Source organism: Cucumis sativus, chromosome 4 (genome assembly GCF_000004075.3).
Source record: "Cucumis sativus cultivar 9930 chromosome 4, Cucumber_9930_V3, whole genome shotgun sequence".
NCBI lineage: Eukaryota > Viridiplantae > Streptophyta > Magnoliopsida > Cucurbitales > Cucurbitaceae > Cucumis > Cucumis sativus.
Genome location: NC_026658.2, coordinates 6544796 through 6552082, shown reverse-complemented (window position 1 = coordinate 6552082; position 7287 = coordinate 6544796). Strand labels below are relative to the sequence as shown.

The 7287-nt window shown below is 33.6% G+C and overlaps 1 long non-coding RNA gene across 1 annotated transcript; it reads left to right on the top strand.

The window, feature by feature from the left end:
* Positions 1 to 3045: 3045 nt before the first annotated feature.
* LOC116403211 lies at positions 3046 to 4716 on the top strand. Its single transcript, XR_004215863.1, has 3 exons — positions 3046 to 3294; positions 3528 to 3865; positions 3976 to 4716. It is a non-coding gene; the product is annotated as an uncharacterized LOC116403211 (long non-coding RNA).
* The last annotated feature ends 2571 nt before the right edge of the window (positions 4717 to 7287 follow it).

The following is a 7287-nucleotide window of genomic DNA, read 5'->3' as shown; positions in this document are numbered from 1 at the left end:
TGGCCTACAACATGCATTCTTTGTATTTGTCATACATACATAACTTTTCAATTCAACATTCATTTGCTTTCCACCAATCAACATGTTATTCGTAGCTTAGGTAGATGATAAGTTCTTGAGAAGAAGAGTTGCTTATAAGTCTTATCGCCTTAGTTGAGCTTTTTGCATCGCTTGGCCAGTTTTAGTTGACAACTACCCAAAAGGAAAAGTAGCTAGAACCTAATTAACGCTTGCAAGGAGGAGTTTCATCTCCCCTCGCAAGATTATTTCCAAAATTTGTATCCCAATAGGAGAACAAGTGTGGACAGTGGGTACCAAGAGGTAGCAATCCTTAAACATGAAATATTATGTGGTTCATAAGTAGTTCCCTCTAGATATAACTCACCAATTCGTATTTAGACATATGGATCTCTGAAAGTAACCATGTGTAGCATATAATGACTTCGAGAGAAGCATGCCTTAATCAGAAGTATGGTTAGTGGGTTATATTGCATCAAGGTCATCTCATCACCTATCTGCATGGTAATATGTAGACATTCTTGCCTTCATTTCTCTGTTACAAGTTAGATCGCATTACCATGCCATTTTCTTATCCCCTTTTTATAGACTCTCGCCGCTTAGTTTAACAATTCTTACATTCCATGATTCTTACAATTTCTTATCCTCTTTTTATACCCTTAGCGTGGAGAATGATTCGGGATCCTTGGTGAAAGGAATGTTTGGTAACTAATGTGTGGTTATGCGAGATGAAGCATTTGTACGAAATGTTATATGAAAAGATGAATTTATGTGATTTGATATATTTGGTGAAATGATGTTTACAAAAGGTATTTCGCAAAAAGGTTTTCTTAAAACCTCACTAAGTCTTATATACTTACGTTTTTAAATTCTATTTTCAAGAAATCAGGCGTTAAGGCCAAGTAGAGAAGAAGTGAAGGGTTTGCTAGGCAAGAAAAGCTGCCATGCATTTTACTTTCTAAGCTTAAGAGTTGTACTTTTGTAATTTGTATTAAGTGTTGTAGAACACATTGTTTTTTAAAAGTTAATAAAAATTTTAGATTGGTTTACTTCTCTTGTGTTAAGTTGTTTTATCGCCTAAAGTATGACTATAGTTTAAGTTACAAAAAGAAGTCAGACGATTAAGCAAAGTGTATGGACCTCAAGACTGAGTGTTTTAGCGTTTAACATGTCAAGATACTCAAGTCACGCCACGTCTCACAAGACAAGCTAGTACGTCTACGGGGCGGGGTGTGACAAACATGATGGATTGAAAAGGTATAAACATGCAATATATTCAAGAATATAAGCCTTAGACCACTACACAATATGAACATATACATTGCAAAGAAGTATACAAATGGAAAGTAAAGAAATTAACATTACAAGTTAGGGGAAATAGGTGATGAAATCTTCTTTACTCAGACTCTAAGCTTTCACTTAAAGACTGACCGGAGAAAAAAGAAGATAAACTTTTACAAACGGAGGAAAGGCTCCTTTCTGCCGCTCTCTAGAGTTTGACTCATTTAAGCTCTTCTTTGTCTTGGTAGGGAAGGGGTCATTTTAATTTATAGGCAACTTTCGGCAGGAAACATCTATTCTTCTGAAGATGTCAGCGTTGAATGCAACCTTTGTCAAGTCACATCAACTCCAACTACCACTCTTGTCTTCTAATGAACCTTTATCGGGTGATGACGTAGATCCTCATCTAGAGATTGTACTTTTCAAACGGGTTCTTCTCGCGTAGCCTTTATGCGAGTTTCTCTCTGATTCACTAGATTTTTCTTTTGTTTCTATTCATGCGTTAAGACACTGAAAACAAGTTAAAACAACATGGAGACTTATGTAGAATGTATTTCCAAATACTTATGAATTTACAACAGAAGCTATCACTAGAAGAAAACAACCCAACAATGATAGTTATATATCTCAAAAAATGAATGGAAGAAAAAAAAACTGTCACGAAATAGAAAATTTCGCGTTTTTGGCGGGAAAAGACGGAATTTTTCGGAAAACACTTTTCGCGACAGTTATTAAATGTCATAGAATGTTAGGGTTAAATTTTTTTTTTTTTCCTTTTCTTTTCTTTTTCCTTTTTCTTTCTTTTCCCTATTTCCTTCTTCCTCCCCGTGCGTCCTTCCCCTTCTCCCCAGCCGCAACCGCCGCGCCTCTTCTATTAAAACTTATTTTATTAAAAGAAACTTATTAAAAATTTTAAAATTTTCACCTTTTATCTTCTTCCCTTTCCCCACATTTTCCCTCGCTCACAAACCCTTCCCCTCCCTCCCCCCCTTTTTTCGGCAGAACAAACCCCCACCCTCAATCTTCTTTTCTTCTCCATAGAACACCACAAGCTCCCTCCCACGTTCTTCTCGCATCGGACGCCGGTGAATGGCCACCCGCGTTTCTTTGTCGCTTTCTGCCCCATTGTTTCATTTTCTTCTGGCACCGAACATCGGTGAGGCCCCATCGTTCTGTTTTCTTTAGTCATTGAATGCCAGTGTGTAGCGCCCACCTCCAGGTGACGGATTTTCAGCAGCCACCGTCGCCCTCTTCCAATTTTGTTTTCGGCAACCCTCTCTATTCTATGTTGCTGTTTCCAATGGGGTTGTATTATCTTCTGGAGTATACATCTTAGATTTGTTGTAGATGTAGCCATGGTTGCTTCCTCCTTCGTTGCTTATTCTTAACTTCATGTAACTTATAGCCATCTAATTCGTTTCTTCTTCCTATTTTTTCTCCTCTTCTAATGGCATCTTTCATTCTCTACATCCAACTTGCGCAACCGTGATATATTCTCCAAGGTAAGTATCTCTTTAATGGACGTCAAAAGACTGCATCTTGAAAAATGATTTCATCCAAGATATATTCATATGGGCTTTTTTATTCCTTTGAAAGAATGCCATTCATATATTACACATCATTATACCTGAGTTTACAAGGTTGTTATAGTACTTTCGCGTTTGGTTTTGGTATTTCTGTTATGAATAGAGTTTTGTTTGCCCTTGGTCCTTTTATTTTTTCAATAAACGTTCGGTTGCTTAAATAAAATGGTTCTCTGGACATAAGTGAATTGTGAGTTTACTGAATTTGGTAAATTTAGAAGCATTCCTCTGTGCATCCTCTAGTAGATTTTGGATTTTCCTCTTCCACTGTAATGGAATTGGACCGAGAAAAGTTAATGTGTTCCAGTTATTTTACGGTGCTGGCACTTACATGTTTGGAATTGATGATGAACGAATAATTGATGCTACAAGGGCTGGAAGCATTGCTCATCTGATCAACCACTCTTTCGAAGTATGTATTACTTTAACAATTGATTTACTTTTTATTTTTTCCTTTTATGTTAATGTTCTTTATCCTCATGAGATGACTCATTAAATTATGTGTCAATAGAATTATCTTATATCATAGTGCTCTATGGAGATGAATGCAAGTTAGCTAAATTTTTCCTTAGATGCTTGAAAGTTAGAAGAGAAATTTAACTCCGGTTTTTCTCTCATGGACTAAGCTATCTTATTCTTACACAGTAACTGTTGCTCCTCACAGAAGTGTTCAAGGATAAATAAAGGTTCATATTAGAAGTGGACGTCCATTAGTTTTGGTATGTATGTAAATTATTTTAAATCTAAGTATCTGATTTCCTAATAGTTGAAAACCTTAGTTTATTGACAAGAAATCAAATGGTTACTTCTGAAGTTGGTTGATTGTATTTGGTTATGTCTACTAATGAGAATGACTTTACCTTAAGGGGATAGACTTTAGTTTTGGTATCTCCAATTGAGAATTTAGCCATTGTGCTTACTCTTTATGGAGTATCTAAAGACAAGAAATCGACACTCCAATGCTATGAAAATTTTCCTATAAGGTAACATTTATAGTCTCATGTTCATTTGGTATGTTATTTTATTTGCTTACTTTGTAATACTATTCTATTTTAGAGCTATTTAGTCAATTGATTGTAAATTCTGACTACAGCTGATGATATGTGGGGAAGATATTCATAGTTCATCTTTATTGGCGATGATTGCATAATACAAACTGTTTAACTCTAAGGATTACAAATTGTCGTACATGTATTGTCGTAGGCTGTTTTGTTCTAAGGACTAGGAACAACCCAAGAAGTTGTTCAATTTGCAGTGGCCATTTGGTTGGACGTTCTTCTTCTCCTTGATCTCTTTCTCCTCTTCTTAGGAACTTCATTTTCATTATCAGATTTGAAGAGGGACCACCATGAGTGGGGTAGTAAAATGAATAGAGAATGGGAGAGTGAGCTGGGTATGTTTTTGGTATGTGTATTCTAGAGAGAAAGAGTAGCAGTATGTTTTTGTTTGCTGTGTTTGCCTAATATAGTCCTCATGGTCTTCTCTTTTCATTTCATGGAATCAAGTGTTGAAGTTCTTGTTTGTGTTCTGTATTTTGTTGAGACGTTGATTTAGTTATTCATTGACTGTACGTATGTGTTATGGATTCTTTGTAGGTTCAACTGGAGTCGACAAGTTCATGAGTTTTGTTTCAAATATCATTTCCAGAAACGAACATTCTCGGTTGGTCCAGTCAAATATATTCGAATGCTATTTAAGATATTTTTTGATTAAGGGTTAGTATTTCGTACATGTGGATTACTGAAACTTGTATTAAGATGTACAAATATTATAAATCGTATTATAGTGTATATATATTAAAGTGTTGGCTATTTTCTTGTACATTGGTGTGAAACTTGTATAATTTCAAATTTGTCATTCTCAGCTACATTATTGTCATTCTAATGGTTCGTGTAATGGTGGAGCTGCATGGAGAACATGATAAAACTATAGGAAATTGAGAAATGTGATAGTTAATAGTTGTTGTAAATTGGAGAACGATGACAGTTATTTAACAAAATAAATTGTCACGATTGCTCTATATGTGACAGGAATAACATGTCGTCATAAGATAAACAATGACAATTTTTTTTAAAAAAAAAACTGTCACGATTGCATTATATTTGACTGGAAAAAAATGTCGTCAATGGCAAAACAATGACATTTAATGTTATCGAAAAACTGTCACGATTGCACAATCGTTGACTGGAAAAAAATGTCGTCAATAACTAAACAATGACATTTTTACAAAAAAAAACTGTCGCGAAAAACATATTCATGACAATTAATACATGTCACAATAATAGAATTCGTGACAATTATTTAACTGTCGTTAATAAAGAAATGATGATAGTTATTGAATGTCATAAAATAGATTATGACAGTTATTGAATGTCGTTGAATGTTGATTAACGACATTTATTTCATGTCATAAAATAACATATTGCGACAGTTTTCAAAAACTGTCGTCGAAGGCCTTTCCATGACTCCCGCTTCTATGACTGAAAATAATTGTCGCGAAATCCGTTCACGACAGTAAATAACTGTCGTCGTAGACCACTTTTGTACTAGTGTATGCGTTTTGATACATTTACTATGCATTTTGGTCCCATTATTATATTTAAAAGGCTATAACCACTTGTATTTCTACAAAATATCGCACCCCCAAATTTAGAATAATGTTTATCCTCAAGCATCACTTTGTATCACTACTTGTCCCAAGCACAATTCCTCCTTCAAGACTCACCTACCTCCTTGCATTTTTTAACTTCTCAAAATGTGATCTAGTTTTATTGGTTATTTAGGGTTTACTCTCATCGCGTACTTCTCACTATAAAAATATTTCTAGGTTCAAAACATGACAAGTTTAATACTCAAAATACCCTTGTTCATTCCCCATAAAAATCTTATTTTCAGATTTTAGAAATGGCTAAAGTTTCCATGGAGTTTTGAATATTGTATTAAATCTAAACGATCTCGGTATACAATCTTGTACCAAATCTAACGATAGTGTATTGAAAACAGAAAAGGACACACTACTTAGTAAATAACTGATATTGTATACGATAAAGATGTGGCTAAAGAGGAGAGATGTATTGAAAAGATAATAAGGACCCGATGTGTATTGAAAAAAGAATAAGAAAAAATTATATTGTATTTATTGTAAAGATGAGAGAGAGCGAAAAATAAATAAATTTTGAAAAAGGAGATGGAGAAATTCTATTTTTCAGTTTTTTATTTTTATTTCGTAAATGCACAAGTTTGATTTATAATAATTTTACTATTTTTCTTGCTTTTGTACTTTTTTTATCTCTTTTCATTTGTTTTAAATACATATTTTAAGATTTATGCCTTTATATAATTTTTAAATTCACGGTATTTTTTTTCAAGAGAATGGATTTATTTTCTTAATCACTACATATTTTAAGGAAAAGTATTTCAAATGGATTGCTCAAAATAGTTAAAAAATACGGTAAAAATGTGATAAATATTCTAATAGATTGTTTAAATGTTAATTTATATAAATGTAATAAAACTCCTTTGCTCCTTCTTTCATAAATTCTATATTTTAACGGTTGAAATTTATGTTCTAAAACTCATACATGGTGAATATAGTTCATTAACCGTTGTTATAAAGTGTTTTTTTTTTTTTTTTTGCAATAATTGTTATTAGTTATATTATTAGTTTTGTCTTAATGACCAAATCCAATAAACTAACCTCCTGAGTTGTTTAATGAGTCTTGAATAGTATGTAGAGATATACAAGGATCAATGTTGAGATCAGCTTAAAGAGTCTATAGTATAGAGATAAGGTTTGATATCTTATCATGGTAACACTATGAATACAACTCACTTTGTATTTGATACAAACGCAATTATCCAATGTGTTCGAGTAGTTGACATGCGAGTGAAGGTATCATTATATAGGACCGAACCGTGAAATAGTAACCACTATATGTAACTCATTTAACTAGTTAGATTTCTATTTTATTAGGATGACCTAGGTAACTTAGTTTTAATCCTAAGTGTGTTATGAACTCCTATTAGCAAGGGATTGTCGTTTGATTTGTATGGATGAGAGTGGTCAGATCGTCGACTTAATAAGCTTATCATTTTGGGAACAAGCTCAAGTGAGGAGTTGGGAACACAATTACACAATATGGAATTCATTCCTTCCCTATTTTAGGGTAAGTAGATGAATGTTCCTTTAAATAGTGTCTCTAGGACTTGAACAAATGACCCTACCCTCTCTATGGCACGAAAGGGGTTTCTGTTTATTGGTAGGATCATAAACAAGTTGTTCATTAGAGGAGCACTAGTATTTAAGGATTAAAGGTAACCTAGGAGTAAAACGATAATTTGATCCAAATGGTGTTACGAACACTCGTGAAAGACTAACTTACTGTTATTAGTCTATATTCATGGA